The sequence below is a fragment of the Gossypium raimondii genome, chromosome 11 (genome assembly GCF_025698545.1).
Source record: "Gossypium raimondii isolate GPD5lz chromosome 11, ASM2569854v1, whole genome shotgun sequence".
In the NCBI taxonomy this organism is placed as follows: domain Eukaryota; kingdom Viridiplantae; phylum Streptophyta; class Magnoliopsida; order Malvales; family Malvaceae; genus Gossypium; species Gossypium raimondii.
The window spans coordinates 14,774,653-14,802,545 of NC_068575.1; the positions used below are offsets into that span (position 1 = coordinate 14,774,653).

At 33.8% G+C, this 27,893-nt stretch overlaps 1 long non-coding RNA gene across 1 annotated transcript; it reads left to right on the plus strand.

Annotated features, from left to right (window-relative positions):
- The first annotated feature begins 891 nt into the window (after positions 1-891).
- On the plus strand, positions 892-15,254 carry LOC128034882 (uncharacterized). Its single transcript, XR_008190965.1, has 2 exons — positions 892-1,375; positions 14,394-15,254. It is a non-coding gene; the product is annotated as an uncharacterized LOC128034882 (long non-coding RNA).
- Positions 15,255-27,893: the final 12,639 nt, after the last annotated feature.

The window sequence follows — 27,893 nt, forward strand, 5'->3', positions numbered from 1 at the left end:
AAATATCTTCTTTTAATAGATGACATAATCTAACTAGTCATAATAGATTATGAAACATGGCAGAGAATACGATCATAACACCCGCAGAAAGAATACTAATCGATAATATATTCATAACTCATAAAAGGGAGATATTAAACACCAAATAGCCTGTCTTAACAGGCTCTCTCTATATTTTCATAACATCCATAATAATGAGAAATGATATATCTTATTCACAAGAGACAATAAAGGAATATACAAAGAATGGACTGAAATTATCCAGTATACAAAATCTCAGAAAAACCCAAAATATACAAAAAAAATCCAGCTTTTTGTCAGCTGCATATAAAGATGCCCAGATGTACCTTGGACACAAATATAATGTTTCAGAGAAACTCAACACAATGGGCAAAAATATATAAAAATCCTCAACTAGAAATAAAAACTTCAGTAGAAAAGGCAGCACTTTAAGATCAAATCATAAAACACAAAGAACATAAACTCCTCCTAGAAAAACAACTTAAGACCGAGCGAGTAAGGAATATATAACTTATAAAAAGAATGGAAGATCTCCAAAAGGAGGCCAATCATAAAGAAGACATGATCTCATACGCTGAGGCCACCGCCGAGCAACCTATAACGAAGGAAGACAAAATAATAGAAAAACTCTCAAAAATCCAACAAGACTTATCCACCAACATAAGTGGGCTAAATCAATTTGATGAAAGGCCCTCTGAAGGGTGGGATCAATGGTGGTTCAATCTAGCATGTCGGGCTAACATAATAGAAAAATTCCAGAAATCCCAAAAACTTTAGAAGCCCAAGATGAAGAATACCGAGACGGAGCCCTAAAATAATACGTGACCTCTATAAAACTGTGAAGAGAGTCACGAGATAAAAGTTGTAGATGCTCAGCTAAAAGCATCTTATCTGTATTTGTTTTAATTTTTTATTTTTGGGAAAAGCGCCTTTAGGAAGCATGCGCCTACCCATCTTTATTGGTTATTGTGAAAGAAAACTCTCGTGACTTATATCCAGACTGTCGATAGGGCTCAATGAAGCACCCAAGTCTCTATATAAGAAACTCAGATGTCTCTCATTAGGTAGTAGTTAGAAAGAGAGAGAGAAACTTATTTATTGCTTTGTAATTTCATTCAAAGTTATAAAAACTTAGCCTTTGTTCTTCAAATCTTTACTTTTGTTCTTCAAATCTTTGCCTTAGTTCTTCAAATACTTTCTGGGCTTGAGATATAGAGAGAGAAGTATAAGACCTCTACCTAATAACCATAGCCAAGAGAGGGTGTATCGGCAAAGCAAAGGGAGCATGCTCTCGCGAGATTGAGACTCTCATATCTAGACGATGACTTGGAGAACTTAGTCATAAACTTATCAGGTATAACTCTATGTAAATATATTACTTTAGTAAATAATTTTCATTCTATATTATTTAGGTAATTAATTGTTTTTCATATTATTTCAATAAAAAAAGTTTAGAAATTTTAGTATTTCTTTAAAAATTTGGTAGACTCTTATTTTAGTTATTTTAATATTTTGTCAGAAATCTTGGTGAGCACTTAGTAGAGGTGCTCATGGGCCGCCCGGCCCGACGGCCCGCCCGAAATATGGGAGGGTTTGGGTAAAAATATAGGCCCGAAATATGGGCTTGGGTAAAAAATAAGGCCCGTTTAGAAAGCGGGCAGACTCGGCACCACTTTTTGTCCCCGGCCTGGCTCGCCTACCCTTAATATAATAAATATATTTTTTTAATTTTTTAATTTTAAAATATTTTTAAAATATTTTTTTAAATTTTTTTATTTTTAAAATAAATTTTTAGTGTTTTATTAAAAAATAGGCCGAGCCAGGCCGGGCTCGGGCTTAGGATTTTTCCCGGGCAGGGCCTGAACAAAATCTCAGGCCCATATTTTGGGCCAGGCCGGGCCCGAGCTATGATACGGGCCGAAATTTTTTCTGGGCCCGGCCCGGCCCATGAGCACCTCTAGCACTTAGGCAACATGATTTATTTTATAAAATATGTTTTATATATACGAAATTTTTTATTATAAATACCCAATATTTAAAAACTATCCATAAAATTATTGATACTTCCTTTGAATTTTTCTACATTCCAAAATACCTAATGATATGCTCTTTAGAAATATTGGAATTTTTTTTTTGACATTTTAGACTATTATTGGGTAACCTAATTTTGGTATACCAAAATTCCTAATAATTTTTCTTACAAATTTTGGTATTACTTAGAAATTTTGGAATACTAAAGTATATAAAGATATGCTCTTAGAAATTTTTAAAATTTTGGTATTGACTTCTAACTTATTGAAAGGGAGCTCACCCTAGGCGACACAAGTAGTGTGTAAAAGTATCATAGAGGTCCCTATACTACATGTGGGATTGCATTTCTCCTTCTATTTAAAAAAGTGAACAAATTAATCTATGTATGTTAGATCAAAAAGCGAACTTGTTCTTTTGTTACAAATTTCGTCTATTTCTACTGTTGAAAACTATTTCTTATACATTAGTATGAGATGGATGTAGCATACCACGTGTTATTGTCTGATTTTTTCGTCAATCACGCTATTTTTTAACTATATAAATGGGTGAAATTTTTATAAAAAAAGAGATCAGTTTACTTTTTGATATAAGATAGAGGCACTTGTTTTTTCTTTTTAATAGATAGGGCAAAATTATAATCTAATTTATAGTAAAAAAACCTCTATGTTTCTTTCACTTGAGTGGGGAGAATGTTGTGACTCTATTTTGTGCATGAGATCAGAAGTGAGTCAAAGGCTGTTATGTGGTAGGTAGCTTTTTCGGTTAAGTAGTTGGGCTAGTGGTTGTTTGTTGTGGCCCGTTATTATTGTTATAGCTTAGTCTATTAGTTACTATAAATAGGCTTAAGCTTAGCTTTGTAAAACAGTTTTTCTGAGATTAAAAAGTTCATTTGAGATTTCCTTGATTCAATTTTCTTTGATTTCCTATTTCTCCATTTTTTTTTTTTTTTTTGCTGAGTTGGTTGAAATTTCATTAAAACAGTCGTATTTCCACTAAGATTCCAACCAGAAAGGCACACAAATGGTGGAAAAAATAGTAAAATCATTGGTTGAAGTTAAACGAAGCATTCAAAACTTTATTCTGAGGGCTTAAACCAGACCTCTTCTTTTTATACAATCCATACATTTCTAATGATTTACACATACTATATATAAATATATATATTTATATATATATATATATATATATATATATATATATATATATATAAAGGTGCATCGTTTAAATAGATTTTCAAAAGAAAAGATATAAAATGATTTAATTAAATCACACTCAAGAAAATTTGATACACATAAAATGTAATGGTGCAAAAATCATGTTCATTCTAAGGAATTACCATATTTATCAAAGCGAAAAGAGAAAAAAACACAATGATATTCTAAGCAGTGAAAAACATATATTTAATTATAATAAATCAAAGATAACATATAATATTTCAAATATGAATATTTGATGTAGGTAGTAAAAAAAAAATTGTAGATCAATAATTTTGAATAATTATTTTTTTATTGAAAGACATAATTAATATATTTATAGATTTATTAGATTTTTTTTGGTGAAAAAAATAAACGGGAAGATTACATTAATTTAATCCAATCTAAAGGGATATCCTTAACTAAATGAATCCCTTGTTTCTGTTAAAAACCATCTTAGTGATGTGATCTGCTTCAAAGTTTTCTTCACAAGGTATATGTTCAAGCTTCTATTGACTGATATTCAACAAGTGCAGCTGAATACGCCTGATAAGCACGAAAGAAGATATTTTTAAGATTGATTACTGAATAGCCTGCATTATAATTCTAACTCTGTAAAATCCTTAATCCATCAATAACCCCCCATAATTCAGCGTTGAAAACCGAATAGTGACCCAAACTCCTGTTGAAACCAAGAATCCAACCCCCATGACGATCCTTCAATACTCCTCCAAAAACAACCAACTCGAAATCTAACTTCACAACACCATTAGAATTTAGACAGATCCAAGACCTTTCTCCATTGACAAACATATTGATACTTTGTCTCCTGAGATGGGATACCTTGAGAGAAGAGTAACATTATAAGGCCCAGCTATACGATCATTTAATTATTTCATCAACACTTCATTGATCGCCTCGAAAAATAAAAAGATTATAGTTCTTCCAACTGCGCCACACTAATAGCCCAAAGAAACACTGTCATTCCACTCCCTTTAAGAAGAAGTTGTAACGATTTCCCAAGTAGGATACCAACCACTCTTGAAGATTACTTGTAACACCCCAAACCCGACCTAGAAGTTAGGCCCAAATCTGTCGTGTCACATTGAAGAGTTTTTCGAAAACCATGTTTTCATTATAAACCCTTCTTGAAATTTCAAACTTCTTGCCATTTAAAACTTGTACAAAACCTCAGTTTGTGTTTGCTTATTTTCAATCGAGGTTTATTAAAGAAACGTTGTTACCTTCAAAACCTTATTGTTGCGGAAGATTAATTTAAAACAAATGACTTGCGAAAACGTGTTATTTAAAAATTGAGTTGCAGAAACGTAGTGTTTGAAAATAGTTATTATTTTGGAAAACTGGGTTCTCCTTCTAGCAGATAAGAATCATAATCAATAAAATCCCAAATTTAAAATCCAAAATTTTTGAGGCCTTATTACAACCCGAATCAAAATCAAAGTGCTTTAGTAAATGAGCAAAACAGAATAAAACTTGTGCAGTTGTGTGGCCCTCTTCGAGTCCCTCACAGTTCCGAACTGTCTAACGCTGGGGATTACCTGAAAGGTTAAAAACGGGGTGAGTTTACAAAAACTCAGTGTGTAATCCCCTATCATTCAGTCAGTAATATAAGCAGTAACAATCTGGGCCTGAGCCCTTTTCAGTAACAGAACAATGTGGCTTTAGCCCAAAATAGTAAAAGTGCAGTGTGGGCCTTAGCCCATTACAGTATCAAAATTAAAAACAGAATACATGTGGGTCTAAGCCCAAGACAGTGACAGAATCAGTAATAGAAATGCAACAATGCAATTATGCAACACATCCCAATCCAACCAACACACCACCCGTACCAACCAACACACTATGTGGGGATAAAATCGACCCACCCAGCCAACACAGCAATCTCAACACCGGTTGCGACACTAATCAGTAACGCAGCAAAGCTGCCAATAACCAGAATGGCTAAGAGCCGTAAACAGGATAGCTATAAGCTATAAACAGAATGACTACAAGCCATAAGTACAGTAATATGATTGACACAAAGCCATCAGCAATAGTGATATGATCGACACACAGCCATCAGTAATGGTAATATGATTGGCACAAAGCCATCAGTAGCATTGTAGCAAAGCTGCCAGCAACAGTATCGCAGCAAAGTTGCCTGTAATAGTATATGTGGCCAAGCCACCAGTAACAGTGATTGTGGTAGTATCCTAACCCCATGCAGTATGTCGTGTATGCAAAATGCCATACTCAGAATCAGTCATACAAATCATAGACAAATCAGTCATACCAATCACAAACAAATCAGTCATTTAAATCACAAAAAAATCAGTCATTTACATCACGGAAAAATAAATCATTTACACTCGAGGGGCAAAATAGTCATTTACCCTTTAGGGGCATTATGGTCATTTTACCTTACAGGGGTACTTCAGTCATTTTACCCTACAAGGGCATTACGATCATTTTACCCTATGAGGGTTTTTCGATCATTTTACCCTACAGGGGTATTACGGTTATTTTACCTTACAGGGGCATTACGGTCATTTTACCCTACGAGGGCATTACGGTCATTTTACCTTATGGGGGCTTTTCGGTCATTTTACCCTATAGGGGCATTACTGTCATTTTTACCTTACAGGGGCATTACGGTCATTTTACGCTATGTGGGTTTTTCGGTCATTTTACCCTATAGGGGTATTATGGTCATTTTACAAATATTGGGGTCTCGGTACTTATTACGACCTCCTAAAAGGTCTATCGTCCCTTCGAGTGACTTAGATAACCTACAAGGCCAGAACAGTGTATATGGGCCTAAAACTCGCTATTGGTCCCAAGTGGGCCTACACGCTCGTATGACCCATTTAGTCCAGATTCGTATACGGCATCGCGAGCCTCAAAAACCAACCTATCAATGATCACTTATCGAGGATTTTACCCGTGTGGCCCACAAGCCCATCGGGTTCACGCGGCCCATTTCGACCCATCGAGGCCCATAACGGCCCCAACTATGCAAACGTCACAGTCTAACAACACTTACCACATCACATACATTTTATCTGTGTGGCCCACAAGCCCACTGGGCCCACACAGCCCATTTTGGCCCAATGAGGCCCAAAACAGCCCAAGACCACGAGAGCACTTGTGGTGACCTCTACAAACTAACACCCATATTCGTGGGCTCAGTTCACCATACGCACGATCGCACGCTCGTGTGACATTATAGCCATATTTCTGACTTTTTGGCATTTTGCCGATCTACAGTCATAGTAGTGTAGCAACACATACTTTAGGTTTTTCAGCTGATCATCGAATACCGCATACAAATACACACCTTATTACAACAATGAAGACTGCGAATAATATGGAGCAATAAACCTATAACCAACGCAACACAAGATTAACACATACTCTTAATCCATAAACTTTATTTACTAAACCACAAACACCCACCTTGCTAGATCTAACAGATACTAGCGTCTCACTGCTGATTAAGGGCGAATCCCCCCTCCTAACATGATTCGCCAGATCAAAAGTTGTTAGAAAACAACCATACATTCGGCACCCAAGAGAAAGAAAAGGAAAACCGAAGCTTGTTAATAGAGCCAAAAGAAATTTGACTAAGAACGAAATAATAAAGTGGTTGTAACACCCCCTTACCAATAAAACAAACGTATTTCGGCAATAGTTAGTCAGGAAGATTCGACCCGAAACAAGAAAAACAAAAAGATTTGAGATGTAGAAGGTATGAGAATTCGGTCCAACAGAGAAAGGAAAAACAGAATTGGAAAAGAAGTAGAGATGAAAGTAAAAGAGAGGGTCGGCTATAGCAGAAAGTGATTAAAGAATAGATGAGTAGGAAGTTTCAAGCAGAGAAGAAATAGTATTCGGTTTCTTTTAGAGAAAAGAAACAAAACTAAAGCTGAAAAGGACAAACCAAACGACAACACACAAAAGAGCCAGCCAAGAAAACCACTCCGGCACTTCGGATATATCTAACAAAAGCCCCTAGTCGAATTTCCAAGAGCAAGAAACCTATTTCGGCACAACTACTCAAGCCTTCAAACTCCTTGAAAATCTCTACCCCCTCTCCTTGATTTTCTCCCCTTATCCCTCCTTGATATCCTCTACAACCAACTTACAAGACCAATTCAAACGCTCCAACAATAGAGTTCAAATCCAACACCAACTCTTACCTCCTCATGAGCAAAATATATAATCCCATTTGCATACAGTAAGACTCGAACTCCAGCCCTTACCAAAAACAACATGCCACCTTGCCACTAGACCATCCCCTCTATTTGTGTCATAAAACAACCACAAATAATTATAAATCCTGTAAGCTAACATCTAAGTTCCCTTAAGAGCTCAAAAAGTAAAATTTTGCCAAAGGCCAAACTTGAGCCCAGACTTCTCAAGCACTCCCAAATACACTCAAATCACTTAGCCACTGAACCAAACATGCAATTGTGTTACTCACTTGCACAAATAAAATATCTAAGAGCAGCCTCCTATCCACTTCCAAGCTCAAGGCCCAATACTTCTAGGCCCAAAATTCAGGCGTCACATTACCTGAAAAGAAAACACCATGTTTTTTCACTGGTATGAGCTTAGACCACACTCCTTTCGTAGTGAAACAATCTATTATGGCATGAATGGCATCTTTTGGTGCACTCTTGCATACCGTGCAATGCTCATCATCCCCTATACCTCGTATTTTTCCTTCTACCTGTGTGAGTAGCCTCTCTTTAAAGGCAAGCCAAAGAAACATACGAACCCTTTGTGGTCCCGGGAATTTGCATACCACCTTCTAAGCATTATCATTCAAATTCAATGTCTCTTATCTAAGCATTCGGTAAACACTCTTAATAAAGAAAGTCTTTGATGCAACCCCAACCCAAATGACAATATTCAGACCGACTAAAGGGTGAAGAGGAGGAATGCTTACAATATGCCTAATGACATCATTTGACAGCTGGATTTGAAACAAATCTATATTCCATAAATTATCTTCAGTCACCAACTCACTAAGGGGACAATCTAAGTCCATATTAGCGTGAGATGGAATGTGATTAACCAGAGGACTAATTTTTGGTATCCACTTGTCCTTCTAGCATCTAATAATTTCCCTATTACCAACTGACCAAAATAAGCTATCCTGATGCAAAGGCCATATTCTAGAAAGAGACCTCCAATGGAAGGAAGACTTGCTACGAAATATGTCTTCTAGGATACCTCCTTTGATAGCATACTTAGATCTGAGGACCCGAACCCATATATAATCTGTGTTAAAAACTATATTGAAATCCAGTTTCAGGATAAATGAATTATTTTGGTCTTTCAGTTATCGAAACCCCAATCCACCACAAGCCTTTGGTTGACAGTTTACAAATCTCCTACCATTTCACCAAGGGTGTCTTCCTGTTACCCCTAAACGACCCCCAAATAAACTACTGCACCAAACATTCGATCTCCTCGCACAACCCTTGAGGGATCATTATGGACAACGTTAAAAAACTCAGAATGGATAAAAGAATTGATTGGGCTAGAGTAACTCCATCCATAATAGATAATTTCCTTGTATCCCAACTCTGAAGCTTGCTTCAAACCTTGTCCACTATAAACCTCAGGGAATTGTTTGTTACCCTTTCATGAAATAGAGGGACTCCGAGATATCTTCCAAGGTTCTGCGTCGTATGAAATCCAAAAATATAGCACAGTTTCCTTCCATATTCTCTCTCAACCCCATTAGAGAAGACCATATTAATCTTGGAAGCATTGATCCGATACCCTGAAAAAGCACAAAAATTATCTAAAATTTTCTTAATCAAACTTACCTGTTGCATGTCAGCTTAACCAAAAATGACCAAATCATCTATAAAAAACATATGTGATAGTGTTGGACTCGATCGCGAAAAACGTATAGGATGCCATTGCCCAGAGTTAATATTTGACTTAATACAATGCCCAAGCCATTCCTTACATAAGATAAATAGGTACGACAATAGAAGACATCCTTGTCTAACCCTTTTTGCAAGATGAAATTTTTGCGTTGGCACCCCATTCCACATTATCTGCATAGTAGAACTCATGATGGTAGACATGATAACGTTTCAAAGGAAATCAAGAATACCTGTTGCTTGAAGAGATGCATTGATAAAATCCCATCTTACCCTATCATAGGCATTTTTCAAATCTATCTTAATAGCCAACCACCTATTATTTTTTTGTTTGCTTCTCATGGAATGAATAACTTTTTGAGCCACAACAATGTTATCAGTAATGTTTCTGCCTGCAATGAAACCTGTTTACTTTGGCACAATGATTTTAGGGAAAACCATATTGAACCCATTAGAAATGACTTTCATAACCAATTTCTAAAAAAATTGGCCATAAGCTTAACGGTCTAAATTGGGCGTAGCTTTCAAATTAGGCACTTCCGGTATAAGAAATATCAATGAGTTATTTAACTTGGGATCAATGGCGTGCCTAGCAAAGACCTTTTGAATCTAATCACAAATGACATCACCAACCAAGTCCCACTGGCTCAGAAAGAAGAGTGAAAACCATCACTTCCGAGAGCTTTTAAAGGGGCTATATCAAACAAAACTTCCTTTACCTCATCCTTTGAGAATTTTTTTCCCAAAAATAGAGTATCACTGTGATTCAGTTTCAGAAAGGAATTATTCGGTAATTCTGGCATTTGGCCTGGATTTTCACCGTACAATTTTTTAAAAAACTTAGTAGATTCTTCTTAAAGTTCTTCCTCATCTTATGTCAAATATCCGTTGTCATTCTTTAGACTCTTGATCCAATTATTCTTCCTTCTAAGCAGTATGAAGGAATAAAAAAACTTAATATTATGATCTCCTAGCCTTTGGCTTCCACAGTAATTGTTCATGATGAATGACATTTTCATTTTCCTCTTGAACCTAAGATTCTAACTAGGCTAGATAGTCAAAATATGACTTTTCTTGAGCTTTTTGAATTCAAGTTTTTGAGTCAACTGTCTTTTATGAACATCTAGGTATCCTTACACCAACTTATTCCAATATTTGATGTTCGTGGTGAACTTAAAAAGATTTTTGACCATCTTACCATTAAAATTCCAATTATCTCTAACGAAATTAGAGAAACTAGGATGCTCCGCCCAATTGGCCAAGAATCTGAATAGATGTCCCCTAGACATATTGATCTTTGGCCTAAGAAAGAGCAATAATGGTTTGTGGTCAAATTTCAACTTAGAGAGATGAGTGGTTGAAAAATTGGGAAAAGCATTTCCCCAAGCAAAATTTTTTATTACTCTGTCCAACCGTTCAAAAATGCCTCCCCCTATGCCAGGTAAAGGAGGGGCCTCTGAACTTCAGATCTTGCAAATCAACTTCCTCAATAAATTTACAAAAAAGCGAACATCTCTTCCTTTCCGAATGATCATCTGACTTTTCATTGGGAGAAAGGATAACATTGAAGTCACCAATTGCAAGCCATAGAATAGAGCTCATCGAGATTATCAATTTAAGATCCTTCTAGAGATTATTCTTTTTCTATCAACCAGGACTTTCGTAAACCAACGCAATGAGAATAGGTTGGGAGTTTATACCTTCAGAAACCTATAAAAAGGTAAATTGAGATGGTTGCTTAAAATGTCAACTTCAACTGACTCTTTCCAGCTGACCCAAATACCACCAAAAAAATTGATTGCCTCCACTCAGTGAGAATTATGGAATCCTAGCTTAGCAATAATTTTATCTTCCTTTTCACCAGTAGTCCTTATCTCAAGCAAACTAACAATATCCGAATTATATTCCTTACTCACAACAAATCCGCAAAAATTTAACACTTGCACAACCCTGACAGTTTGAAGAAAAAATTGATAAATAAAGATAGAAAGAGTAAACTAACCTTTACTACTTTGAGATCCTGGGCTTATCAAAAGGCTTTCTCCCTGGGCTAGCAACCATTTTTCTCGCTTCAGTGTTCAATTAAGGACTAATAAGTTCCACTATCGAATTCATCTAGTCAACTAAGGGAGCCTTGGGAACATTTGCTAATTTAAAACGCTCCCCACGATATTAAATTGTCTGATTAAGCCTCCTTCCATTACGAATTTAGCCACCTTTGACTCTTGGGATACGTCATTTAGAACCAGAAGACCTACCACCATTCCAAATAAGAACTCCATTACGCCCTGAACTTCCCCCATTTGAAAATTAATTTTTTTAAAACGGGCTGCTAAATGATTTCCTAATTTTAATACCGCATCATTCAACTTTTCCACCCTCTTTTTTGTCCTTTCAAATATGGGGTTAGAAAAACAAAAAATTATAGACTTTTTCATGCCCTTTTTAACTCAAATTCATGTGGTTTCGTAGTAATTCTTGTCAAAAGATATAATATAATTATAAAATAATTAAATTTTACTTAAATGATTAACATATTGAATTTTAATTAATTTTATAATAAATTTTTCATAAATTTTGATTTATTTTCGAAAAATTTGTACAAAGGGTGAAAATTGACTCGGCAAATCTTAGATGAAGATTTCATATGAATTTGACCTCAAGTGAATTAACGAAAGTTTCTACTTGAGGAATCAAGGTACCAATAAGCTCAAACGCTATTAATGAATTCTTTGAATTACCTTATTTTGAAGACGACGAATATTCTTCTTTGATGAGAAATATTGAGGCTGAAAAATTGCAAGAAATTCTCGAGGAACTTACAGTTCCGAGTTCTAAGTAGACTATGTCAAAGCATGGATCTCACATTTTTCGTAGAGAATATTTAACACCATTAGCGAAGGTATGGTTCTATTTCATTCGAATCAACCTTATGCCTATTTCACATGAGACCACAATTTCATTTGAGCAAATGGTCTTGTTATACTCGATTTTAACGGCAAAGACCATTGATGTGGGAAAGATCATTCTAAGAGAAATTTGAAATTGTGCCGCTAGACGTTCTGGCCCAGCATACTTTCCCTTTACGATAACAATTTTGTGCTTGAAAGCTAAAATTCTTACAAACATAAAGAAGACAAGTTATAGCCAAGGCACAATCACAGATTGGGACCTCTGCCAAATAGGAGGAGATTCTATTTTGCAGCAACGAGTTGAATTGAGCGAGGATCCCGAAGAAGAAGAAGAACATCCCACAGAGATCGAACCAATGCAGTCAGCTGAAATCCCTAATAAGGAAGAATCAATTGAACCAATAACTGAACTTGACATGGTGACCTCAACATTCAGAGCTCAATCGCCTAGCCCAGATCCTTGTGATAAGCTGTAAAAGTTGATGGACATAATGTAACATATGCAGTGGCAGCAACAAGCTTACTTGAGATTTTAAAAAATATAGGATGACTCAATGAGAAGTGCTTTTACGAAAATATTTCATGACTCATTTATTTTTGTGCCCAAGTTTCCAGATTTTATATTTGAACCATGGAGCCTAATATCAAAGAGGGAACGAAGTGATTCATGCAAAAACAAAAACGATAGAGCAAAAGATGAGTCAGATTCTGATGGATCTACAAATAAAAAAGAATGGGGGATCTTTACTTTATATTATTTTCTTTCCTAGGATATTTAATGTTTTTAGGATTAGGTTCTATTAGGACTTTTATTTCTCACATAATAAAATAAGAGGTGGAAATCATAAATAAAAATGAACAAGTTACAAAATAAGAAGTGTGGCAATATATATGTACATGTCTAGGATTCAATCTAAAGAGAGTTTGGTACTTAAGTAGTCAAATTGACTCACCTCCTCTTTTATAGAATCCTACCTGGTGTATAGTGTCTATTCACTTCTAACAATGAGGACATTGTTCATCTTAAGTACGGGGACCAAAAAATTGAAATCATTTCTTCTCAGAATAAAATTTTCTTTTAATTATGGTTAGTTATATTTTGTTCAAAAATTTGAAATTTTGTTAGGTATGTTAAACTTCAGTATGAATAAAGTTCTTTTATCTCAATGATTGTTATGTTAGCTGCATTATGACATAAATGTACTCTTAATAAAGTATGTAAATCATAGCATCAAATTTTAGTTCCTTAGGAAAGCTAGGCATCCGTGAAAGTTTAAGTCTCTAGAATTGACTTAGTAATTTCTTGAGACGAAATCCTAAGAAGCATGAAATGTTGAAAATGATTTAGGCAAACTTTTGTTTGAACTGTTTGAGCCTTTCAAGCCAACCATGATGAATATTTATCCCTTGAAACCCAACTTTGAGATTAAATGGCCTAATTTTATTTGAACATTTGCAATATTTAGCCATCTCTTCTCCCATAATTATCTTTAAATTATCCCAAACACTAGAATCAATGTATTTAGAATATTCTTTGAAAATAAGTTTGGGGGAGTTGAAAAGGAGTACCAAATGCTCAAAAAAGAGAGAGCATATGTACTCGAAAGAAATAGATGTACAAAAGAGCTGGTAAAAGCAAAATGAGTTGGTGTATTGGAGGTAATTATTCCGAAGGTCCGATAAAAGCTGAGCCTAGGGTTTTTAGCCTAAATTTATCTATCTTTTACCTACCCCTAGCCTAGCCATGCTACAACCTATTTAAAAGACCTATTGGTTAAAGTTTCTGTGCTACCTGCATTATTGGAGAGAAATTGCTATGTTCAACATATAAAGGCATAAATTAAACTTAATGATTGCAACTTAATCTTAAATAAGGGAATAAAATCAAATTGGTAGGGATTTAACATGTCTTTATTGAGAAAGCATATAGTCTATTTTTTCTATCATAATAATAATTTAGATTAATTTGAATGATATGTATACTTAAGTGGCATAAATCTCAAAATTTTTTGTTCTTGAGCATAAGTATACTAACTTCATATTATGGGAAGAATGTTTTCTGAAGGAATTTTTCAAAGGTGTTTCCAAGATATTCTTTTCAATTTGTGCATTACTCGGAACAAGCAATGAATTAAGTTTGGGGGTGTGGAAATACAAAAATATATGACATTTTTATGCCATTTTTAACTAAAATTCATGCAGTTTCGTAGTAATTGTTGTTGAAAAATATAATATAATTATAAAATAATTAAATTGTACTTAAATTATTAACATATCAAATTTTAATTAATTTTATAATAAAATTTTCATAAATTTTGATTTATTTTCGACAGATTAGCACAAAGGGTGAAAATTGGCTCAACAGACACTACTAGAAGCTCAAATCGTGAAGCTATTTCTGAAGCGTTGAGGCGAATTAATTTTTTAGCCTAAAACGATCCAAATTATGAATAAAAGTACATAATACAATTAATTTTAATTTTATTCCAATTTATTTTGGGTTAAGTAATTATTATTGAATATATTATGGAAATGAGTCCGAGTTGTGCTAATACGAAAGACTGATCCAAATGAGCAATCGAGTTGCCCAAACCCATCCAAAATGCTGACCCAATCAGCTCAAATCAGCTTATTTACTGACTTGCAAATCAGCCCTTGAAGTCTCCTTGAAATTGCATTCAAACTCCTCCACTTATTATGCTTTTGTAGATTTGCCCCTAGCCAAATATAACAAGTTGAAATCATTAACAAATGCATGAGTGGTGGCCAGCCATGGGGGATTTAATGGCTGATATTTCTTTGCTAAAATTAGTAGCCAACCCACCTATAAATACCTCCCTTTGTTACTCATTTCAGAACTCAACTCAACTCAACTCAATTCATTCACAACACATTCTCTATTTACTCAATTTTCTCCCTTTGTTTTCCATTTTCTTTCTTGTCCCTTCCTTTGCCGATTTGTCCTCTTGAGAAAGATATTTCTTCCACCTTGGAGTAGTAGCACTCAAGTATTCATAGAGGTCTCGAATTAACAGAACGAGCAAAGAAGAAAAGGAGCGTGTTAGTGACTTCAGAGAGACACTGAATTTTTTTCTAGTTCCCTACTCTTTTATTTTCTTGACTCTGTTATGATGAATGCTCATCATTTCGTTACTCTTGATTTAATTAAAATGGCTTAAATTTAATTCGTGTTAGATTGATTGCGTTCTATTGCTTAATTTATTAACAGTCATGTTTGTGTTTTTATAGGCCTTGTTGATTTGTTCAATTAAATAAAATCATGTTTTTGTTATGCTTGCATTTAAATTGTAAGGTAACAATTGAATTAATTATTAAGCGGATTGAAATTGTAATTAATGGACACAATATTTAATTGGAGAATGTTTAATCTTCTAAGGTAGCTTAAGGTTAAATTAGCGACAATATTAAACAATACATTAACCTTCCATAACTTTCGAGGATTTTGTGATTAAATTGTTTCAATATAGAGATATATTGTTACCTCACTTAATCTTTTACTTGCTTATGAAAATTGAATTAATTGTTTGAATTAGCATAGAGATATGTATAAGAAATTATTTTAATTTCATAAGTATGTATGTGCATTAACACATTTGCTCATTAAAATTTGTTTAATCGATTGAATTAACATAGAGATATAGTTAAGAGATAAATGGATTTTGGTAGGTGAGTATGTTCATAAGTTAGCAAATTGCGAGTTGCCGTAAATTAAATTCGTAAGAAACATGAACATAGTATTGGTAATGTTAAGTTAAAGAATGCAATTGATCTATCACATTTATGTCATATTGATTAAAACTTGTTTTGAAATCGTGCACTCGAAATTGTTATTTTTATTTTATTTTACTTAGTTTAATTCTTAATTTTAATTAAACCCCTTTCAAATCATCAAATTTTCACCACCAACTTGTTAAATTATTTATTTCATAAATATTTCTTTACATAGTTCCCGTGGGTACGATAACTCGACATTTACTTGTCGCTTTATTACTTGTTGCGATTGTGTACACTTGCACATTTCCATTATTCTAGGGGTTCAGACAAGAAACAATTATAGAAATGGAATTAAAAGAATTGGATTTTTCATTAAAAATAATTGAACCCGACAAAGAAACGTCAGCTTTCGAAACAATTAAATTGTTGGACCTGTAGCTCACGCATCCTTAATGATTACTAGACGTGTCACAAAAGAACCAACAAACCCATTAGTTAATCTGTTTGGCCCAACATCCAAAATAGGTCTCTTTATAAGAGACTTCAAGCTCGTCCGGATCCATCAAGGCCCATTTTGTTAGAACAGGTTGTCTCCCTATTCGTTGGCTAATTAATCACCCATTTATCATATTCTTTTTTCCATCAGTCGATTCCACTCCATTTAATAAATTAAAAATTTCCTGCAAACCTTCACCAAATCTCAAATCCCCCATTTCCCCTTAGGTTTTTTCGTAATCCCTGTCAGTTCTTCATTTTATCCTTGACCCTCTTGTCCCCAAATTCTTTTGAATTTCGTAGCCTAGACAACGTTGCAAAGTTAGAGCCCGATCCTTCCTTACTAGTAAAATCAGTTACTTGATTTTTCTTCACCACCATCCATGGCTCATACCTCATGCCCTATTCTCCGTCCTCAGCCTTATCCAAAGCAGACTCCATCTGCTCCTTCATTTTCGTTGAACTCTGCTCCTTTGATGGGTAAATCTCTTTGGTGTAGCCATACTTCCTGTAAGAGAAGCATATTGTAGGTAAAGCTTCATATTCCACTTTTTGGAGCACACCGTTAACCAACACTTGTAACACTAGAGGCTTGTCCAGGTTTACATAAATGACCATTCGAGTGAATTGGCCCCTGGATCGGCTATCAGTGTCAAAATCCATTTTAGAAACCTCCCTTAAAATGTCACCTATTTCTTCAGGAATCTTCCCCTTGTACAAGAATCTTGGGAGTCTTGGCAAACAAATCTATGCCTTTACCATGCTCGGGTAGGGCTATGATGGGTTAAACTCTTTAGTCTAGGGTTGGACAGTTAGGTATTGTTCGTATATTAACCATGGCCCTTGTGATAAGACTTTTTCAAAGTCTTTAGAACATTGAAACTTGGCCAAAAAATATACGTTCTCTATATCCATAAGATGGAATGACTTTGAAGATCTCCAAATACTACTAATTCGATTGTTCAGTTTCATATATCCAATATTCCTTCCCAACAATTTTAGTATTATCGTAGTCTCCACTTCCTTGAAAAGAATTCGTTGGATCCTATTAGAAAAATCAATAGCCGAGGTTCCATTAACAATAAATCTATTGATATCTCCTTCCTAAAACTCAAGATCGTCATCACTTCCCTCACCAGAAGCCATCGTCATCACCTCCCTCACCAGAAGCCATCGTCTCCTTCTTATTATTACCGAAGCTGTTCCCCAACAATTTATCCTTCCAGGAAATGTTTGGATCAAACTCAGTTCAACCATCATTTTTGTGTCCACAATTCAGTGGTCCTCTTTAAACCGTACCTTCTTAGTAGCTCGATTTACATCGTCCCGAGGACCATTGCCTCTGTTTTTGTCTGGAAATTACCATTGCCTTCGAAGTTAAGAGAAAATTGTGAAAACAATGATTTATTAATTATAGTTTTAATTATGCTGATAAAATTCATTTAGTGATTTTGTAACACTCTATACCCGACCTAGTCGCCAAGCCCGAATATCAGGATGTCACACCACTGTCACTTGTTATACTCATAGTAAATTGTCACATTACTAAGAAATCATCCTCTTTATTAGCGATCTTATAGTTTTTTAGTCAAGAATATATCAATCATCATTAGAACATGCCAAACATACTTTAAGTAAACTTATAATAATAATTAAACATGCTTTAGGTCCACTTAGCAAAATTTCCAAGACAATCACATAGGTATCGATACTGTAACAAAGGTATCAATAATTCTCTCAAGTGATATCAATACCGTATGAAAAATCGGCACCAAAACTACTTACTATTTTTGGCTTAAAAACCCCAACCTCAAAATTTATCGGTACCTCTGCCAAAGTATCGATATTTCTATCTTGAGTATCGATACTCGTGATAGAGTATCGATACCAAATTATGATTCTGACTCCCTATACATTTCAAGTAACAGGGGTATCATTTTTACAACACGAATATCAATACCTTTGCGTCAAACTAGAAAAATACAACATACATGAGCATATAAGTCATTCCAACATGTACCAATTCATCATGCTATCATATCATCATCAAATAAACGTCAAAATGATCGTAATAGTAGTATCAAATATCAAAAGTAAGTTCAAATGATAATCGGTATAATACGATTCAAGTCTCAAAACCCTAAGAGCAATTAAGCTATAGAACTTCCAAAACATCTTGAAAAATATCATTAAAAGTCTACCACATTGCCTTATTCCAAAAACATAAACAAATAACAATAACACCTATGAAATCACTGAAATTGACTAGCTTTGATCACCCCTTGGAAACCACACCGCTCACACCGGCACACTATTAATTTGCAAGGTTTAGAAGGAGTGGGTGAGCTTAACAAGCTCTATGGATGCCTAGAAAAATTAGTATGCAAACAATTCATCAAACATTAACGAAACAACCATATAACAAAACCTCAACAGTTCCAACTTTAATGTCATAATAGACTTACTTGTGCATTATTTACTAGTTCAATTACATGGTAAACATATTCACTTTTAACATATATCATATTATACATGTAATCACGTAACATACAAGGATATATCTGAATACTCAAATAATCACATAACATTCAAGCATATATCTCAATACTTAAAAACATCTTTATAGATCAGTTGCATAATGGTCGCATGTCATATAAACACATATTCATAATTTAAGATAATTTGGCACTTGAGTTATGAAACATAAAAGTGAACTTTATCATCACTCATCGGATACACAGATCTCCAACACACCATATAGACTCATAGAGTCAAACTGTAACAGCCCGTTTCTCAGTGGTTTTGGGGCCACAAATCTAATGAGCAAGTTTGTAAATATTATTATTTAATATTTAAAAGTCCAATATAGTATTATAATAATTTTTTATTTAATGATTTTTGTTAATTGAAAGAATAGTTAGGTTCAAGTGGTATGCCTCTAAAGTTAAGTGGTTTTAGAAATTGAGGTCTCTGAACCTTATTTCAATATATCGAGCCCGTAAATATTTAATATTAAATATTTACGAAATGATTATATAGGTGTATTAAATTTTGGTTAAGTAATTTTAACGTTTAAATAGTTAATTAAGTAAAAAAACTAAATTGAAAAACTTGCAGAAGTAGATTTCTATTAAATAAAGGGGTCAATTGGTTATGGAATATTATACTAATGGACTTAAAGGGTAAATGTGCCAAATGACTTCATAGTGGATGGTTGGATGATTAAATACATGAAATTTGATTAATTTTAAAAGGGCAAAATTGTATATTAAAAATTAAATGGAAATTAAAACAAACAAAAGGCCAAAAATTGCTATCATCTTCTTATTTTCTCAGAAACAAAACGAAACCCCATTAGAGAGGTTGGAAGCTTTCGACCAAACTTAAATTCCATGCATGGTATGGTATTTTGTCATGTTTTTAGTAATTTTTATGTTTTTATAATCGTTTTAGCTTAATCTAGGTAACCTGGGGGCCAATTTGTAAATTTGTTAAAAATATAGGGACTTGCCATGAATGAGTTTGATGTGCTTGTGAAAATAGTTGATGAATTATTAAAGTTAGCATCTAGATATAAGTATTTTGTTAAGTGATTTTAGTGATTTTGAATGTTAAGGATTAAATTGTTTAAATAGTAAAATTCAATGGAAATAGTGTGAGTTGGTGAAAGATATGGGATGTTATGAGATTAGATGAAATTCAGATAGCATGAATTTCAATTAAGGGTGGTTAAATTACAAATATTGGATTTAGGGATTAAATTGCATAAAAGGTAAAATGTTAGGGGTAATTTTGTAAATTTACCATTAAAAAGGGCTATAGGTTGTATTAATTATATTAAGTTATTTGAAAGGTTTAATTGAAAGAAAAATATTATTATTTAGATCAAGAAATGGACTGAATAGACCTAAATCGAGGAAAAGTTAAAGGATCGAATTAATCATCGGCTTTGATTTTACAATTGTAATTGTCAAAGTAAGTTCGTAGTCCTTAATCTCGAACTTTATTTATTTACTTAAATTACATTGATTATTATTTTTATGTTTAATTACAACGATATAAATATAATTGACTAAAAGTTAGATGAAGAGTTATGGAGTTATAGGTATAGTTATGGAATAGATTAAATGATTAATTATAATCATTGATGCAATGGTTGAATTATGAAATAAGGAACGTGGAAATTATATATATAAATGATAATTCTATATGAAATAGACCATGAAAGTATAATGGAAAGTGAAGAGTAATTGAATGATTGAGAAAATAGTTTTAAATGGTTATTTATGGATAAATGATTTATGTGTACATTTATAAGTTGTACATTTATGAGAAATATTGGTAAACTTAAGAAGTTTAGTTATGATAGGATGGAATTGACATTATCTGATCTTGTGTAGGAAGTGTAGGACATAACACATATTTAATATTGTCAGTTTATTTGACTAGCGTTGGGCATAAATCTTTGTCGGTTAATCCGACTAGTGTTGGGCACACATTTAATATCGTTGGTTTATCTGACCAATGCTGGGTGCAAATATTTTTCGGTTAATCCGACGACTGTTGGACACATATTTAGTATCGTCGGTTTATCCGACTAGCACTGGGCACAAATCTTTGTCGGTTAATCGGACTAGTGCTGGGCAAACATTTAATATTGTCGGTTTATCCAACTAGCACTTGGCGTAAATCTTTGTCGGTTAATCCGACTAGTTCTGGGCACACACTTAATATCATCAGTTTATCCAACTAGCGTTGGGAACAAATCTTTGTCGATTAATCTGACTAGTGATGGGCACACATTTAATATCGTCGGTTTATCCAACTAGCGCTGGGTGTAAAACTTGGTTACAGTTTAACCGATAGGCACCGGGTGCCATCCATAGATTGGTCCATATTGGCAATGTATAATCGATCTATCGAAAAAGGTTGGTATATGAAAAATATCTTGGAAGATGTATGAAAGGCTCATGTTGAACTTGATAGTAAACTAAATGGAAATGTATATTACATGTTATGGATTATAAAATTAAGGACATTAATTGTAATTTTAGTTCTTTGATTAGTGAACTTACTCAATATTTGATCATTCAATTGTATGCAAGTTAGGCACCTACTTTTGTCTAACGACTCGACATCCAACGACAATCCCAAACTCAACATTGGTGACATATTTCTTTTTATGTCTTGCCATGTACCTAGGGTGATGATGTTTTGAGTAATGGTTTTTGGTCTATAGTTGAACTTAGTGAAGGCTACTTTTATTGACTGTCATGTAAACTTCTGGAGTATGATTGCCTTAAAAAAATGCTTGTATATAGTTTGTGAATGAAATAAGTATGTTTTGATGAGTTTGACTGTTTTGGATGTATATAATTGTTGATGTGAATTGCTAAATGTTAGTTATAATGACAACTTGATGAAAGTGATTATATTTGGCTATTTTGATGGAGGTTGAGTATGAAAATGTGGTTGATGTCATATGTTCTCTTAGGTTGATTATTTGAATGATTAATCTTTGTTTGAGGTGCCTTTGAATAGCATATTGGTATGTATAAATTTTTGGCATGTAATTGATGATTTGAATGTGATTTTGAACATATGAATGGATATAGATGTGGTATGAATTGCTACTCAATGAATGATGTATGAAATGGCGTGAATCAATGGTTAGATATGCTACACACGACCTAGGACACAGGCTGTCACATGGCCGTGTGACACACATGGTCCACTCACATGATCGTGTGTCTTATTGTCCTTAGGTGCAGGTTTCACACGCCTGTATGACCTTAATTCAAATATCCACACGGGTGGACACACTGGCTGGGACATTGCTGTGTGTCTGTACTTTGAATGTCCACACGATCTAGACTGTGACAGATGGCAGTGTGTCCCCTGTTTTCAAATTTTCATTTTTAAAAATTTTTCTATTTTATTTCGAATTGACCCCAGAATGTTCTTAAACTATTTTTAGGGCCCAATAAACTCGGTTTAAGGTCCATAAGTGTTTGTTTGCTATGATTGGATTGTAATTTGATTATTTTTATTTATGGTTGAATATTTATGAGATAGTAATGTTAAATGTTTAAATTGTTATCGTAATACTTTGTGTCCCAACTCGAGTGGCGGAGAGAGGTTAGGAGCGTTACACAAACATGTCCCAAAAGTGAAGCATAAAACTAACACTCTCCTTATTTCCCCTCACATGTCCCATTGAATAGAGCTTAGCTCACATTCCCTTATCACTCCAACATGTCCTAGGGTCTCAACGCCCAAAATCACTGTACATATAGGCGAGTACTCACAATCCTATGACATGCCAACTATATCCAACGGTTTTAAGATCACAAGGCCAAAATATCTGAAATCAAACACATATCACTTATCGATTATCTGTGCACTACCACCGCATATTTGCATCTTTAGCAAAACACTGTCATTAACATTTAACATATACATATCATGAACACATTTGTACTTTCACAACTGTTATCATCATAACCACATATCACATCTTATAGCATCTCATCTCAATTCACATATTCACATAGTTCACAAGATAACGTAGGTATGAGAAAGCTTACACTTGGAATTTAGAGCAAGGGTTTAGGTTACTACTAAATTCCCAAATAACGCATTGAATCATGTCCACAAGCAATTATTCCAAACACTCACCAATACGCTTTCGCTGAAAAGCCAAAAGCTCAAACTAGCTTTTCCTTGCCTTTATCTCTACTCGTTGAAGGTCCTATTGATTCCAACACTCCAACAAGGTAATTCACACAACAACACAATCAACATTCAACCAAAGACTCACATTAAACAATCCAAAAACACAAGCCTAAGTTAGGTTCTCATGTAAACAAGACCGTTAACATAGCAAACTTAAAACTCAAATATCTCAATCTTTACTCAATATTTTTGCCTAAAATCTATTCATCTTATAATTCACCTACGACTAATTCCCAGCCTTTAAACTACATAAAAATACTTAGTTCATAGTATCGACTTTTTTGACATGTTTGTGGTAATTTTAACAAAAATCATTAAAACGTTAGAAATCTTTAATGAAACTTCAAAGTAAGTTTAGAAACCTTCTAATCATGTCAAAACGAATTGAAAAGCACTTTGAAACCATGTTTTTACTCAAAATCTTGAAATCCACCATTAACGAGCTAATTTTTGGCTTTTATTAAAAACATGCGATTTAATGGCTAAAAACTTGGTTTTAAAGACTAAATAACATTTAAAAATTATGGTAAGATGAATCGTTACCTTAGTTGACAGAAAACCAAAAGTTTGATCGAAAACTCAAAAAACTCACAAGCTTGACAATGGAGAAAACTTTGGTGTTTTTAGGTATTTTTCTTAACTCCTGTGGAGATTTATAAGAGATAATATAAATCAAAAGGAATTATGATTTGGAATTTATAATCAATGGGGAGAGTTGGGAGAACTATGGACGGCATGAGTATGAGAGGAGACGAAGACTAATGTGAAAATAAAATTATGAATGGGGGATTTTAGGTTGGATTTTAAAATCTGGTCCAATTGCCTTTTAAAAACTCTAAGTTTTGACTATTTTTCAAATCAGTCATTTTTTCAAAATTAAAGGTATTTAAAACTCATTTTCAAAAATTGATTTAATTTTCTAAAAACAATAGTCAAAAACATTGCCGGTATACATGTTGCAAAATTCTGAACACTCTAAGGCTAAAATCCCTAAAACTTATAAAACTCTTAGGCCCAATTTTAAAGTTTTACTAATTCAAAAGTGCCAATGTGTTATTATTGGAGTATTCAAAATTATTATTAGAGTAATTTGAAATTTTAATATAAGCTGTGTCCCATGAATTTGGTATTTGTATCCATCTAATTAATATAATTGTACTAAGTTAATATAATTTTGAATATAAATGACTTAAAATTGATCGTGTAAAATTATTTAGAGTAAAAAGACTTTTTTTTTGTAAAACCTCTTATTTATTGTAGCTAGTCTTAATATAAATTATAGAATCCAATTCAATAAAAATGTAAAATAATATAAATTTTACCAAATTAAAACACAAATTAAATTGTATGGTACATTATGAATTTTTAAAATTATATACATGTCACGATATTAGGCTATCCAATCCACATAGAAAATTTCTTTTTCTAAAGGTTTTAGTTTTAAATATTATATACAAAATAAGAAGAGATTTTATTATTTTCCATCAAGATTGTTATATTAATACAAGTAGTCAAAGCAAGAAATAATAAATGAATAAACTATGGATTAAAAGTACCATTTTATTATGTCAAATACATAATACGAAATTTTGTCTAAGATTTTTAAATCAGATTAGATTGATTAGTTAGATCAAGAACTAATTTGCATATTGATCTAGAGTGAGAGAAAGAATCGTTAACTCATAAATCAGTAAGAATTACGATTTGCGAATTGAGAAATAGATAAAGTGATAAAAACTGATTGAATTGATATTTAAAATATATAGACCGAATATTAAAACACAAAAATAAATTCTTTTTGGCCCAAATCATTTGAAAGTTAACCCAAATCAAAGGCTAATCTCGAGGTTTTTGAAATGAAACAGGGAATTATCTCATTCACCCGATCTTCGTCCAGACCCCACTCAAACCATAGTCCCCGTCAACAGCCTTCGTTTGCTCGTTCCATTCCAGTTATTGTTATCCAATGGTCTTCTTTCCATCTATCGTCTTGCTCTCCTCTATTGAGAACCCCGATTCACGAGCAGGACTCTATCAAGTATCTGACGTAATTAGGCGGGGGCAGGATTCGAACCTGCATTCTACAGATTATGAGCCTGACGAGTTAACCATTACTCTACCCCGCTTCTTCCCCTTCTCTTTCTTTCACTATTCCCACCTAGGTTCCCGGCTTTGGTTGCTTGGCCGGGATAGAACCAGCGCTTAGTAAGCGGCGGCCTTGTATAGGTTGGAGCTATGAAGCTTACCTTATTATTATAAAATCAAAAAGGAGAAAGGGCTTTTTCAGCTTGCTTACTTGGGTTGGCAGCAAAATTCAGTCTTCGAGACCCCATAACATAAGAAAGTCGTGGAGTGCATAAGCCAGGGGCGACTTTCTTGTGGTAGTAATTGCGAATGAGCAAGTAGGGGGCGGCAACTAAAGAGGTAGCGAGACTGACCGCAATTGCAGGAATAGGTTTACTTTCTTTCATTTTTTTTATGGAAAGTGAAAGTCGTTTCGTTTAGTACGAGATCGCTTCACACCTCGCGGTGTTGAGGTTTTAAGCAGTGATTAGGTACGAGCAATAGTCTGATTAGGATTCTGCTGGAACTGCGCTCTCTATTAAGAGCATCAAAGCATTCGATTCGAACTAAAGAGATAGAAAGAATAGTGTAGTGTTTAGTTCCTTTGTGCCCAGAGGACTTGAAAGAGCTTCGGATTCTAGCGATCCTCAATTCAAAGTCGTAAGTCTTTCGCTTGACCGAGGGCTCGTTGGTCTTGGTTTCGATTCCAGAGATCGAGATTCGAATAGCAGTTGGGAAAGGGGATTTGGGCTAGATCGGATTTCGTACTAAAATTTAATCTTAACATGACACCAAGAGTTGATCTATAACCTCAACATATTTTCTTCTAGGTATTTGTTTTTATTATTTTTAGTTAATTTCTTTCGTTAAGTTTTATTTTTATTTCTAGTGTTTCTTGCTCATACTTTCATTTTCAACACTCATTCCAAAGTTAAGTGTTAAATATTTTTTCTAGAATATTACTTGTAATCTTGTAAGCTTTAATCAACTTTCTTGTGGATCGACCTTGAACTCCCGAGATTTTATTACTTGAATGTAACTTGCACCTAGGTTGTAGACCTAGAAAGTCCCTATCAAGAAACCACTTTTGCTATGCAACCCGGGGTGGTAGAATGTACAAATATAGTCATCATTGCCAGACAACTCGGGATGAGAAATAATTAGATTATGAGTACCATCATTGCTAGGAAACTTGGGGTGGTAGTATGTGCATGTTTCAGAGTCATCGTTGTTCTAAGTCTTTGTCTGGTTAATGGAGTTAAAAAATATAAATTGATTATATGGTAAATGAGATGGATAAGATTGAAATAGTATGATTTTATAAATGTGATATGTTGAAAAACGATAGTATGTGAAAGACCATGTGAGTTGATTTAAATAAGCCTTCGGGGCCGAATCAAATTTGAACGAGTCAGTAGACTCGAGAAAGAGAATTTAAATGTAAAGTGAATGATTAAATAAAATTTGATGAAAATGGTATTCAATGTCATATTGATGCATACATAAATATATGAAATTGAAATAAAACTGATTGCATCCTTGTCATTAGATTGCATGATTTAAAAATGTTCAGTTTGATCATCAATTGAAATAGAGTAAAAGAATGATACTTGAATGTTGTATATGAAAATTGATTTGGTTGAATTTTGGCATATATTGATTGAATTCCTATAGTGAATATGCTTATTTGTGACTTGAATCATGAAAGTACCACTAAAATTTATTGCTTTGCATAAGGTTTGTTTATTCTGTGTGTAGGATTAGGTGGATCTCAAAGTCCCAAGACGTGATTCAGCATCTAGCCAACATTCCTCGACAGAGAAATGTTTGTATAGTTTCTTTTCATTTTAAAGTATGGCTTGTACCGAGTAGTTTGTGTGTTATAAATGGTAAAATTGAAAGTTTGAATAGCTATGTTACTTGAATTATGTATATATGAATGATAGTGAATTAGAATGGGACATATGATGAATTACCAATTGAAATGGTTGGATGGATGAAATGATGAAAATGTCATATATTGGATGTGTTATGTATAGGTGTTATTGATGCAACAAGATGAAATTTAGCATACGGAAATGGTTAGAATGTTGAATTGGTTGATTTGGGATACAAATTGATTAGGATGAATGTTTTGATTAGGTACCATTTGGACCTTTTGAAAACAAGTGGTCACGTCCTGATGTCAAAACTTTATCGTCACGACGAGAAATCATCAGTGAGTTACGTTGCAACGAGGAACCCCTCGAAATCTCGATGTTATCCAAATATTTTGCAATTTTTATAATTTGGTTCTAATTCAACCTTATGTTAGTACAAGAGCTTCCGTAAGCTCGTCTAAGGCTCAGAAATGATTATGTAGCATATTATGAATATGTAATATAATTTATTTACATGTATAAATGGTTGTATTGTGTATGTAATTTATCATAGTTGCTCCGGTAATGGATATGATATCCCGTAGCTCAAACCTAGCAACCAGGTTGGGTATGATATCCCGTAGCTCAGACCTAGCAACCAGGTTGGGTATGGGGTGTTATGTAAAAATAAAATGTCGGTAATGACAATATATCACAAAAAAAAGAAATAAAAATAAAGAACACACAAATTTTACTTGAAAACCCTCTTGGGAAAAAAAACCACGGGCAGAGGAGAAGAAAATTCATTATGTCGAATTCGAATGATTACAAAAGGAGTAGACTATGTCTATTTATAAGCTTATAAAACCATATTCTAATAGGAGTGTAGTAAGATTGAAACACCTGGTTCTAATTAATAACAAATAGATGGAGTTTAATAAGGTT